Source organism: Gopherus evgoodei, chromosome 9, assembly GCF_007399415.2.
Source record: "Gopherus evgoodei ecotype Sinaloan lineage chromosome 9, rGopEvg1_v1.p, whole genome shotgun sequence".
Lineage (NCBI taxonomy): Eukaryota > Metazoa > Chordata > Testudines > Testudinidae > Gopherus > Gopherus evgoodei.
The window spans coordinates 107583727-107597533 of NC_044330.1; the positions used below are offsets into that span (position 1 = coordinate 107583727).

General features: G+C 54.1%; 1 protein-coding gene across 4 annotated transcripts in view; it reads left to right on the top strand.

Moving 5' to 3' along the window:
- Positions 1-13807, top strand: part of DLG3 (discs large MAGUK scaffold protein 3) — a 192194-nt gene that overhangs the window by 13122 nt on the left and 165265 nt on the right. The window lies entirely within an intron of this gene.

Genomic DNA, 13807 nt, shown 5'->3' on the forward strand with positions numbered 1-13807 from the left:
CTATCCCAGAGACCATACATCGGAGACCTAGCTCTTCTTCTAGCTGCTCTTCGTACGGCTGTGACATTTGCAATCCTTAGTACGAGGCAGGGTTTCAGTCCGCTGGGGATAACTATTATTCACCAGTTTTACAAAGAAGATCGTTGTACTTGCACGTTAGGCAGGACTAGGAACAGAAATCAGGTTTCTAACACACCAGATGCCACCTTGCCATATAGCCTTTCAGAGGGATCATGCTACATTTACGCTACAAGAGTGGCTCTGTGTCACTCTCTAGACTATTGCGGTTTATGACTTAGTGTTTGTAGACTAAGGGTACCTCTACACTGCAGTTATACGCCCGTGACTGGCCTGTGCCAGCTGACTCGGGCTTGGGGGGGCTCAGGGTCACAGGGCTGTTTAATTGTGGTGTAGTTCTTCGGACTCAGGCTGCAACCCAAGCACTGAGAGCCTCCCAGATGGCAGGGTCCTAGAGCCCAGGTTCCAGCCCGAGCCCAAACATCTACACTGCAGTTAACAGCCCCTTAGGGTGAGCCTCACCAGCCCAGGTCAGCCGCTGGTATCTAACTGCAGTGTAGACTCTTAGAAATCTGCTTTAGCTTACAACCAAAGATCCCAGGGTCAGTCCCTGCAGACAACCCAAAGAAAGGCTTGGTCACATTTGGCTGCGATGTTTGTAGCCTTAGCCAAGAAGAACCAAGAATGCTAGTGCTCAGTGTCTTAGTGCTGTCTCACAAATACTTGTGTAACCACTGGCGTGTACACGCTGGCTCCGTTTGGACTGACTTGCACAGAGCATAACAGTTTCTTAGGCCCGGTCTACGCTAGGAGCTTGGGTTGGTATAAGGATGTCGCTCGTGTGACCCCTCAAGCACCACAGTTAAACTGGCCTAACCGCCAGTGTCGACGGCACTAGGTTTACAGAAGAATTCTCCTGTCAACCTGGCTGCCTACACCAAGGAGAGAATCCTTCCTGTCCACGTGGGCAGTGTCTTCACTGAAGTGTGGGGCAGAGCTATTGGGGAAGCAGGACAGGTCTGTGCTCCCCATCTGAAGGGTGTGGGTGCAAACGACTACATCTCTGCACCAATGTTAGCATAAGGGCCCTGAGACCTTGTGGGAGTATTTTAGTCTGAACGACATTGTATGTAGACGTAAAAGTAGATCTGCTAATTGTTTTGTTGTTGCCTTTTTATTAGCTGTGTGTGTCTGAGAGATAACTGTCCCTCTAGGAACCGGAACAGGGTGTGGCAGGCCGGTATGTTAGAGACTCAGGGGGGCCTGTGTGTCTGAGCTCCAAAAGGGTAAGAACTGGATTAAGTAACCTGGTCTCTCCAAACAGCTGCTTCATTCCCGAAGGTGCAGCATTGGTGCTCCTGGGGGCTGGCTGTCTCAGAGCATTGCTAATGGGCGGGGCTGGAGTATCTTCCACCTGTTAATCACAGCTTGGAATTTTGTCCAGCTCAGCAGAGATTAAAAGTCGTTCCCGGCCATCGGCTGGTGGATGGACCCGAGAGGGAATTCGTTTGGTCCCTGTTCCAGTTCCCATGTCACACGCTGGCTCCCAGTGCATTAGACTGTAAGGTGCAGGGGCAGGGAGGGTCTCTGCTGTGTGTTTGTGCAGCGTCTAGCACAGCAGAGCCCTGATATCAGCTGGGGCCTCTGGCAGGGGACCACGGTGCCTTACTCCCGTCCATCTGGCAGAGCAGCAGCCCTGCACTTGTTCTACAGACAGGGGAATGCAGAAATGAGAAGACAGCCCCAAAAGCCCAATCTCGTCTACATAAAGTGTCCTACTGTTTGGTCCCATGTCATGCAGTTTGAATGTTTGGGGCTGGTGATCCTGAGGCTTCAGCCTCCTTCCAGTGGCTGCGTGGGCAGCCTGATTCCATGGATCTCTTGGGAATCGTCCTCTCTCACGTTCACAGCAAATGTGGCACAGGAAGCAGCCCCTGACAGCTCCTTCACAGGCTGGTTACTGAGATGCAGCCTGCAAGGCCCATGGGACACATGCGGTCACGTTGGTGGAGCAGTTAGTGCTGGAGGATTTGCTGGGCTCCCTAGAAGCCTGATCTCTTCATTACTGCAGGCCCTACCCTATCTGCAGATTCCCCTCCCACACCTGGTGCACTGACCCAGCTTCCTGCTGTGTGCCCTCTGCTCCCCTTGTATGTCCTGTATGCTGCACGTGATCCCTATGAAATCATCGCAAACCAGTCAGAGCTGCCACGTGCTACCCTGCATCATTGCAGATGCTGCTGAGGATCAGTGCCTTACGTAGCCCTTTTCTTCCTCTCCGGCAAGAGCACTGCTGTGGATTCGCTGGTGTCCTGTCTCCTCGGAAACCGACAGCAACTCCTGCTGCTGCTGCTGTAAGCACTGACTAATGGGAGGATGAGTCTCTCCCTGGATAACCTGACCTCTGCTGGGTTGTGGGTGGGTGGGCTGGATACAGTGACCTCTCCTCAACGGGCACAGTACAAAGAGTAAGCCAGAGGACACCCTCAGAGCGTGGTGTTCATGGAACAGAAGCCTCTGTGTGTGTCTCAGTATCTGAGCCTCTGCAGGATTCTTGCTTGAAAACGGGCTTGTATCTGATCAGGGGGTTTTCAGTGATCTGTATGGAGTACTGAATGGCCTGCTTGCAATCCTTTGCTGCAAGGCACCGTTCACAGATAGATACAAACCTGCCTTGGAGGGACGCTGCCCTGTGGTGTTGCAGGGCAAGAGGTGTGTGGGGGGGGTAGTCCTGGGCTCCCCCTTCCTTCCTCTGGCTGCCTCCATTGTCACTCAGCTCCCGTTCCCCCCTGCCCCTCCCTTCTCCTGACTTTTCTTTCTCACATGAGCACATCCAAAGTACCACAGATCCAGGTGTATTCGAAGTTTGGGTGGGATCATAGATGTGTTTGGGCTGGAAGGGACCTGGAGAAGTCATCTCCTCCAACCCCTGCGCTGAGGCTGGACCAAGTAAAGCTAGACTAGCCCTGACAGGGGTTCGTCCAACCTGATCTTAAAAACCTCCAATGTTGGGGATTCCACAACCTCCCTTGGAAGCCTAGCCCAGAGCTTAACTATCCTGAGAGTTAGGAAGGTTTTTCCTAACAGCTAACCTAAATTTCCCTTGCTGCGGATTAAGCCCATTACTTCTTGTGCTACCTTCAGTGGATGTGGAGAAAAATTGATCACTATTATCTTTCTAACATCCCTTCACATATTGGAAGAGATCAGGTCCCTCTCCTCCCCCCTGCATATTCTTTTCTCAAGACTAAACATGCCCGGTTTTATTTACCTTTCCTCACAGATCAGGTTTTCTAAACCTTTGGTCATTTTTGTTGTTTTACTCTGGACACTTTCCATTTTGTCCACATCTTTCCTAAAGTGAGACGCCCAGAATTGGACACAGTTCTCCAGCTGATGCCTCACCAGTGCTGAGTAGAGTGGGACAATTACCTCCCAGGTCTTAAGTACCAAACTCCTGTTAATACACTCCAGAGTGATAATCAGCCTTTTTCATAGCTGCATCACACTGTTGACTCATTCTGTTTGTGATCCACTATAACCACTAGATCCTTTTCTGCAGTACTACCACATAGCAGATTATTCCCCATTTTGTATTTGTACATTTGATTTTTCCTTCCTAAGTAAAGTATTTTGGACTTGTCTTTATTGAATTTCATCTTGTTGAATTCAGATCAATTCTCCAATTGGGTAAATTCATTTTTAATTCTAATCATAACATCAGAACAGCCATACTGGGTCAGACCAAGGGTCCATCTAGCCCAGTATCCTGTCTTCTGACAGTGGCCAATGCCAGGCACCTCAGAGGGAATGAACAGAACAGGGAATCAAGTGATCCATCCCCTGTCACTCATTCCCAGCTTCTGGCAAACAGAAGCTAGGGACACCATCACTGCCCACCCTGGCTAATAGCCATTGAAGGACCTATCCTCCATAAACGTATCTAGTTCTTTTTTTGAAGAATATTGTCTTCCAAAGTGCTTGCAACCCCTCCCAGCTTGTTGTCATCTGCAGATTTTAGAAGCAACCTCTCCTCTCCATTTTCCAAGTCATTAATGAAAATATTGAATAGTACCAGACCCAAGACTGATCCCTGCAGGACCCCATTAGATACACCCTCCCAGTTTGACAGCGAATCATTGATCACTACTCTGAGCACAGTCTTTCAACCAGTTGTGCACCCCCCTTGCAGTAGTTTCATCTAGACCGCATTTCCCCAGTTTGCTAATGAGAATGTCATGCAGGACTGTGTCAAAAACCTTATTAAAATCAAGATAGTGTACTGCTTCCCCCATCCACTAGGCCAGTAACCCTGTCAAAGAAGGAAATCAAGTTGTTTTGGCATGATTTGTTCTTGACAAATCCATGCTGGCTGTTCCTTATAACCTTATCTAGATGCTTACAGGTTGATTGTCTAATAATTGTTCCAGGATCTTTCCAGGTATCAAGTTAGGCTGATTGGTCTTTAATTCCCTGGATTCTCTTTGTTCCCCTTATATTTGTCATTCTCCAGTCATCTGGTACCTTCCCTGTCCTTCATGAGTTCTTGAAGATAATTGCTAACGGTTCTCATATTGCTTCTGCTAGTTCCTTAAGTATCCAAGGATGAATTTCATCAGATCCCGCTCACTCGAATACATCCAATTTATCTAACTATTCTTGAACTTGCTCTTTCCCTGCTTTGGCTTGCGTTCCTTCCCCCTTGTTGTTAATATTAATTGTGTTGAGTATCTGGTCCCCATTAACCTTTTTAGTGAAGACTGAATCAAAATAGGCATTAGACACCTTAGCCTCCTTGATGTCATCAGTTACCCTTCCTCACTAAACAGAGGACCTACACTTCCCTTCATTTTTCTCTTGCTCCAATGTATTTAAATAACCTCTTCTTGTTGCCTTATGTCCCTTGCTAGGTGTAACTCATCATATGCCTTACCCTTTCTGATTTTGTCTCTGCAGGCTTGTGCTATTCTTTTGTTCTCCTCCTTAGCAAGTCATCCATGTTTCTGGTTTTTGTAGGATTCCTTTTGATTTTCAGATCATTAAAGAACTGCTGATGGAGGCATATTGGCCTTACTAGTCTTCTCAGCTTCCCTTTGCATTGGGATGGTTTGCAGTTGTGCCTTTAATATTGTCTCCTTGAGAAACAGCCACTTCTCCTGAACTCCTTTTCCCCTTAAGTTTTCTTCTCATGGGACCTCACCTAGCAGTTCTTGGAGTCTGTTAAGACTAGCTGAGCTAGCTTTATTGTAGCTACCAGGGGTAACGGTGGCAGTGAAGGTGTGCCAGCATGGACCCCAGCAGGGTGCAGGACCCACATACATTCAGAGTCTTGGGTGGCTAGCATGCACCAAAGCCTGCACTGCCACATGCTCACTACCACTGCGGCTCGTGCAGGTGTATCTACCTGTGGTGACAACCCCGCAGACTGAACGTGAGGGCGAGGAAGTGTGGGCTGGGTGGTGAAAGCGAGCGAGGGGCAGAGAGCAGTGGGGTGGAAGTGATAGCAACTAGGGGCATGGAATGAACGAGGGTGAGTCAGTCTGTGGTGGAGAAGGAGAGGTGGTGTGTGACTGTCAAGTGGGAGTAGGGCCCAGGAAGGGGGCAAGGCTTGGCTCATAGGTTTCCAACTCAAGTCATTTGTGCTACACCTAGGGAAGAAGCTGAAGGGAGCTTTGGTCTTAGGACATCAGGCACCAGAGAAGGGCCAGCCTGGGGGAGTTGCCTGATGTGGGGACGAGAGGAAACCACATCCTTCATTAGAATGTGCCCTGGACATTTCACTCTCCGAAAAGAGGCCTCTGGCTGAAAGGAGCTGTTGTCATCTGTGGAGGCTGGAACATTTAAGCAGGGGGAGCAGAGACAGATCTGCTGCAGGCACTCCCTGCCCAAATCCACCCGAGGCAGCACCCCGACAAGCAGGCAGCCACATAATGGACAAAGCCTTCCCCTTTCTTCCTCCAGGGCTGGAGTCCTGTTGGAAACACCCGTGAGCTGGCTGGGGCGGTGAGGCAGCCAAAAGTCCTGTGCTGAGAGCAGGAGCTGATCCAGCTCCCTGCAGCTTCTCCGAGGGAGGCTGCCGCCCAGCCAGTTAACTCCCTTCTGGCCCCTACCTCATCCCTTTCCAATTCATGCAGCAAACCTCCTGCCACAGAGTCCCTGCAGTACCCCAAGGAGAGTGGGGAACATGGGCCTGCCATGCTGAAAGGGATCTTTATATTGCCCCCAAATGTTCACATGCCCTGGGGAGGGGATAGTGCACCCCAGCCTGGGGCTGTGGCATCAGTGTCCATTTCCCTAGGGATGAGAGCATCTGTTCTACAGTGGCACTTTCTTTGCAGGCTGGTGGCCGTATGCTGCTGATCCAGGGATTCCAAAGCCCTTCACCGGCTCATGGAACAATGCTTCTCCTACCACAGACACCTCTGGGGTGGAACACGCCAGAGAGTAACAGTTTCCCAAAATGGGCTGATATGATCATGAATGTAGCATCGGTGCTGCAGGCAAGAATCCCCAGTTATTTCAAAGTGCTGCACCTGTGTAATCTGAGGGGATGGGAAAGATGTCTATTCTGAGCAAGTCTCTAATCATGTAATTAAACTGGATGCTTTCTGGGGCATGGATTGTCATTTTCTATGTTTGTACAGCATCTGGCATGCGGGTGCTCAGCCTCTTGGCCTCTAGACACAGCTGCAGTAAAGCTGTTAAATAATAATAATATTCACATGGCCAAATTCTGATCTCTGTTATCCCCTGTAACTCCCTAGTGACTCTTAGTAACTTCAGTGGAGTTACTTTGGATTCACACCAACCTCACAGTAGAGAATTTGGCCCTTAAAGTTGAACATGCAACCTTAACCATGGTATTTCCTGTCTTGTGCAGCTATGACATTCTCTTACTGTTGTTTTTGTGTAATAATTCTGTGTAACCAAATGTATGGGAGAAACAAATGTGCATTTCCTGATGCCCATGAGAAATTAGTGAATTTAACCACGAAGCTGTGCACATCCCCTAACCGAGACGCTTGTGATGCTGCTGTAACCTGCCTTCTTCTCTGTCCTGCCCTTCTCTACTATTTCTTACTTCCATCTGCTGCATCCTGTCTAACATGAGTCCCTGATCCTGCAAATGGCCTACATGGACTCAGGGGTTCTCTTGCACAGATCCACTGCTTTGGGGCAGGAACCTTCGTATTTGCTCTGGGAAGTGCCTCATGTACTTGTGCGTGCTGAGAAATCATAACCCCAGGCTCCATTCCACTGGTATGCCATGAGAGCTCAGTTGTACTTACCTAAATCCAGAGACTGGATTGTTTGGTGACACGCGGGGGAGAAGGTTTTTTATTTTTAATCCTATTTTCATAAAGTTTAGCGCATTCCAGTCAGTTGCCGAGAATAATTGAACAGAGAGGAGCCAATACTTCTCTGTTACATAATGATTATTTTTATAACAGAGGACTTGTTGTTTTCTCACTAAAACAAAGTCCTGTTTGTGTTGCTTGGTAGTGACTGGTTACTATGATCTCATGTCTGAGTTAACTGGGCTCCTTGGGTGGTTGCTTTCTGGCCCTTTTAGGATATGTGGCATATACTGATGGTGCTGCTGGGATCCAGGAAGGACGAGTCCCGGGTTCCCCTTATACCTAGTATTGTTAGCTGCCCCACTTTCTCTTCTGGATGCTTACAGCCAGATTCTGTTCTGCACCTTTCAGAAGATAACGCACATATGCCATGGCCCAGGAAGGGGCTGTGGGGTCCGGGGAGGGAAGGTGGCTTTAAGAACATAAGAACAGCCATACTGGATCAGACCAAAGGTCCATCTAGCCTGGTATCCTGTCTTCTGACAGTGGCCAATGCCAGGTGCCCCAGAGGGAATGAACGGGGTGTGGCTGTCTGTGTGGGGAATGGGAGAGCAGGGGAGGACTTTAGGGATGGACCACACCGGAGCTGTAACCTGAGCTAGGTAAGGGAGGGGAAAGGTCAACACCTTTGCCCGGGAAGGGGGAACAAAAGGAAGGGAGTGACAGGAGGGAAGCAGTTTGAGATTGGGCTTGGGGCTGTGTGGGCGGAATTCAGGGTATCCTAGCTAGGATCCAAGCACCCTGAAAGCCCAGAAGGACTCGGTGGAGGGGTCCTGACTGTGCCTGCAAGCTCTGCTGTAACCTGTGTTCCTGTTGTCCAATAAACCTTCTGTTTTACTGGCTGGCCGAGAGTCACTGTGGGTCCCAGGAAGAGGGGTGCAGGGCCGGACTCCCCACACTCCGTGACACCAATGCCAGGTGCCCCAGAGGGAATGAACAGAACAGGGAATCATCAAGTGATCCATTCTCAGTCGCTCATTCCCAGCTTCTGGGAAACACCATTCCTGCCCATCCTGGCTAATCGCCATTGATGGACCTGCCCTCCATGAAATTTATCTAATTCTTTTTTGAACGCTGTTATTGGCTTGGCCTTCACGACAACCTCTGGGAAGGCGTTCCACAGGTTGACTGCACTGTGTGAAAGGCCAGAGCTCATGACCAGGTTGACCCAGGCGGAGGAGGCCACCGAGTAAAGAGCCTGGCCTGATGGTTGGGGACGGGTGGCAGGCGAGCTCCCTCCCACCTGCGCTTCAACTCATCTGGTGGAGTGCGTGTCCACTGCTCTAGCTTAACGTCTACCTTTCCACCACGCAGCCTTCTCCACCAGAGAACTGGCTAGGGTTGGAGGGCAGGGTGTCTGAGCAGCTGCGGAGGTGGATGGGACTACTCCGGTGCCTCTGTCTGCCGGGGAGGGCACTGGTGTCTAACCAGCTAGTCCTGTCCATTCTCTGGCACCAGCTCAACACCCTAGTCCCAGCCCCGGGTTTCCTGGCTGATATCCAGAAGCTGGTTTGGGAGTTCTTTGACCAGGACTGCATTGGGTCTCTGCGGGGGTTTTACATCTTCCCCTGGAGGGGAGAGGACAGGGCCTGAAGTGCTTATGCACTCAGATCCATGTCTTCTGCCTCCAGGCCCCGCAGAGACTTGTTTATTATGCAGGTAGCTCACTGTGGAGCGTGCTGGTGCATGCTTTCCTCTGCTGCCTCTGAGGGCTCTGATACGACTGGCAGCTCTTTTATCTCCATCCAAGAGGTCTTCCGCAAGACCTCTCTGAGCTGACCTCTTCTGGACCTGGACTCTGGTCTCGGCGACCAGGTCCGTGGCAGCCACTGATGGGGTAGATCTCCTGCACAATCTTCAGTTTCGTGTGCACGTGGCAGAGTCCCTCTTGGTGTGCCAGAGGTTGGTCCTGGCAGAAGCCACCAGGATCGGGGACCTTCTGGACTGTGACTGGGAGCACTGGGTGGATCCCCTGGTGCTAGGTTGGCGCATGGGGTTCTCCATCCTTTAGACCCCCCGGCACGTACTTCAGAAGATGGAGGCTGCCTTACTGCCTGTTTCTTGGGTCAGCCTCGAGTGGGTCTTGCGAGAGGGTGCTCCCTGCCCATCCCTCACCCCAGGCTCTCTGGATCTTTCCATTGGGCCCCTGCAGAATTTTAAAATAGTGTGCGCAGAATTTTCAATTTTTTGATGCAGAATTCCCCCAGGAGTATCTCCTTGAAACCCACTGTTGCTGTCCATTGCTGACTCCCTGGCCTCAGCCATTCTTGTCTCCTGTCTGTCCAGCAGCTGTTGGGACGGAAAGGCGGTTTCCTAGGCTGTGCATGGGTTTGCCTTCTGGGTGCACCAAAGGGCTGTAGAAATAATTGAAGAGTGTGAAACAGGGCTTGCGGCTCGACGTTGGGTCACATAATTACTGTAGATGCTTCACCTGCTAGATTGCATGGCCCCTGGTGGGTACCAGAGCCCTGTCTCCTACTGCCTCCTACTGCCACGCCCCCTAGGTCCCCAGAACACCTCGCTGTGCACCCGCCCCCAGCTGCTCTGGAAACCCACCTACTGATAACCGAAATCGCAGAGGGCCTTGTGGCTATTCTCCTCTCACCATGCCGGGGGTGCCCAGTGCTGCAAACTTGGAAAGAGCTGCTCCCAAGCGCGTTCCCATGGCCTGCGGCCAGAGCAGCTCCCGAGCATGTTCCTGTCCCTGTCCCCGCGGCCAGAGCCGCTCCCGAGCGTGTTCCTGTCCCCGCGGCCAGAGCCGCTCCCGAGCGTGTTCCTGTCCCCATGGCCTGAGGCCAGAGCTGCTCCCGAGCACGTTCCCATCCCTGTCCACGCGACCAGAGCCGCTCCCGAGCGCGTTCCCATCCCCGCGGCCTGCAGCCAGAGCCGCTCCCGAGCGCGTTCCCGTCCCCGCGGCCTGCAGCCAGAGCCACTCCCGAGCGCGTTCCCGTCCCTGTCCCTGCGGCCAGAGCCGCTCCCGAGCGCGTTCCCGTCCCTGTCCCTGCGGCCAGAGCCGCTCCCGAGCGCGTTCCCATCCCTGTCCCCGCGGCCAGAACCGCTCCTGAGCACGCTCCTGTCCCCACAGCCAGAGCCGCTCCCGAGCGTGTTCCCATCCCCGCGGCCTGCGGCCAGAGCCACTCCCGAGCGCGTTCCCGTCCCTGTCCCTGCGGCCAGAGCCGCTCCGGAGCACGCTTCTGTCCCCGCGGCCAGAGCCGCTCCCGAGCGTGTTCCCATCCCCGCGGCCTGCGGCCAGAGCCGCTCCCGAGCGCGTTCCTGTCCCTGCAGCCAGAGCCGCTCCCGAGTGCGTTCCCGTCCCTGTCCCTGCCCCTGCGGCCAGAGCTGCTCCCAAGCGCGTTCCTGTCCCTGCGGCCAGAGCCACTTCCGAGCGCGTTCCCATCCCCGCGGCCTGCGGCCAGAGCCGCTCCCGAGCGCGTTCCCATCCCCGCGGCCTGCGGCCAGAGCCACTCCCGAGCGCGTTCCCGTCCCTGTCCCTGCGGCCAGAGCCGCTCCCGAGCGCGTTCCCGTCCCTGTCCCTGCGGCCAGAGCCGCTCCCGAGCACGCTCCTGTCCCCGCGGCCTGCGGCCAGAGCCACTCCCGAGTGCGTTCCCGTTCCTGTCCCCGCGGCCAGAGCCGCTCCCAAGCGCGTTCCTGTCCCCGCGGCCAGAGCCGCTCCTGAGTGTGTTCTCGTCCCTGCGGCCAGAGCCACTTCCGAGCGCGTTCCTGTCCCCGCGGCCAGAGCCATTTCCAAGCGCGTTCCCATCCCTGCGGCCTGCAGCCAGAGCCGCTTCCGAGCGCGTTCCCATCCCTGTGGCCTGCAGCCAGAGCCGCTCCCGAGTGCGTTCCCATCCCCGCGACCAGAACCATTTCCAAGTGCGTTCCCATCCCTGCGGCCTGCAGCCAGAGCCACTCCCGAGCATGTTGCTCCCCGCAGGTGGTGCGGGCGCCTGAGCTGGGAGCAGTGCCTCCCCCACTCACAGAGAAGCAGCTTCCTGAGGTGTCTGCCTGTGAGCGACTGTTGGAACAGGTGTATGTGGCTGTAATGGAGGGAATTCCTTGTCCAGACTGACTAGCTGGCCTCTCACCTGAACGGCTCTGCTCTCCCACAACCAGTGGCGGGGGTAGCTGCAGCAGGTGGAGGAGAAGTAGCCCTGGGCTGCCTGGCCAGGGATGGGCACAAACGGCCTCATTCCGAAAGGGGCTCAGTGCAGGTGTGATGTGCTCCTGTCCCACCAAGTAGGCTGTCCCTGCGCAGGTGGCGTGGTGCCCTCTTCCTCCACCGGGATCTAGCCTAGCGCCCAAACACCTTCCCGATGGGGTGAATTTCGCCCCTGGCTGTCCTGGTTTCCTTTGGCTGAGAGTCAGCATCTTGCTCTTGGGACCGCTCTCTAGAGGAGAGGGGTTGAATGCAGATATCGTCTCAGTAAAAAGCAAAGCAGCATTAAACTAGAACTGGGGGGAATTCTGTGCCTCTGGCAACTGCCCTCTCTGCTGTCCAGCATGTGGTTCTGGCTTTCCTTCTTCCAGGCAGAGCCGGTGAGGCCCTGCCATGCCCAGCCTCTGTCGCCCCGGAAGGGAGTGGGTAGCTCTGGGAGTAGAAGGTGTGGTCTCTTATAATAATTACGGATGGATTAAGCAGCCTTCTGGGAAAACTCGCAGGGACCATCATTGCACTGCCTCCAGCAGGGGAGAAGGCCTGGACCAGAGGAGACCTAACACTGAACCTCCTGTGACGTCCTTTATTGCTTGATGCTGGAGAGACAGTTGGGACAAACCCAGCGATGGAAACATCCCTGTTTATTATGCTTGGGTTTGTTACATGGTTTATTTTTAGCAGTTGATTCAAATCTCCTGGAACCCAGGCCCTGGATGTCTGCGCTGTGCCTGCTGTGTGTTGACAGGCAATTGATAATGCGCTTACACCTCTTCCACCTCTGGGGCAGCCAGCGTTTGGTATCAAAATAAGGGTTAAATGGCACGAGGCCCTCTGGACACCTGCAGCAGAATTCCCTGGGGGAGGAGGGAACTGGCAGCAATCCAGTAGCAGCTGCTGGCTGGCTAACTCGGATGGAACGTATTTGCTGCTCATTGCTGGTGCTTTCCCACGCCCCTTGACCTGCACCATTAGCCAGTGCAGCAGCTAGCCAGTGCAGACTCCGGCCTGAGAGGGGCTAGGGAAGGGAAGCAGCCAGCGCAGCAGCTAGCCAGTGCAGACTCCGGCCTCAGAGGGACTCAGGATGGGAAGTAGCCAGCTCAGCAGCTAGCTAGGGCAGGCTCCGGTCTGAGATGGGCTAGGGAAGAGAAGTAGCCAGCGCAGCAGCTAGCCAGTGCAGACTCCGGCCTCAGAGGGACTCGGGATGGGAAGTAGCCAGCTCAGCAGCTAGCTAGGGCAGGCTCCGGCCTGAGAGGGGCTAGGGAAGGGAAGTAGCCAGCGCAGCAGCTAGCCAGTGCAGGCTCCGGCGTGAGAGGGGCTAGGGAAGGGAAGTAGCCAGTGCAGCAGCTAGCTAGGGCAGGCTCCGGACTGAGAGGGGCTAGGGAAGGGAAGTAGCCAGCGCAGCAGCTAGCTAGGGCAGGCTCCAGCCTGAGAGGGGCTAGGGAAGGGAAGTAGCCAGCGCAGCAGCTAGCTAGGGCAGGCTCCGGACTGAGAGGAGCTAGGGAAGGGAAGTAGCCAGTGCAGACTCCAGCCTGAGAGGGGCTAGGGAAGGGAAGCAGCCAGCGCAGGAGCTAGCTAGGGCAGGCTCCGGACTGAGAGGAGCTAGGGAAGGGAAGTAGCCAGCGCAGCAGCTAGCTAGTGCAGACTCCGGCCTGAGAGAGACTTGGGATGGGAAGTAGAACCCTGCAGGCACCAGGTGCGGGAGGGAGCCGGAGGCTGCCTGCGAGCAGGAGCAACAGGCTGGAGTAGCCTGGACTCTGGCTGTGGAAGGAAGACCATGCAGCAGGCAGCACACGTGCGTCTCGTTGGCTGGAGGCTCTGTAGCAGCAGCAGGAGGATACCGGGCAGCAGCCAGCAAGCAGGACATGGGGGTGGTGGGAGGATGGGGTTGATGGGGCCCCAATGGGACACAGTGGTTACCCTGACACAGCTGTACTGAAGTGCCCCTTGGGGCTGAGTTCAGAATGACTGGTGCTGTTTGCATTGGAACTGGGGTATTCGCACCTTCTGATTTCCTGCCAGTCCCCGGAAATGAATCATCTGTTACTTACTAGAGATGCTTAAGTGTTTGTAGGGACCCCCTGGGGGCTAGCACCTGAAGAGCCTAGTGCGGGGTGTGGGCGGGGGAATCATGTCCAGCATGTGCCGCTGAGCTCACAGTACACAGATGTCTGGTAGCCTGCAGAAGCACTGAATTCACGGCAACAGCCTGCAGTAGAGTGAGTGTGTATAGCATAGGATGGCTGTCCTGTGGGAGGCAGAGGAATCCCGTACCAGTTAT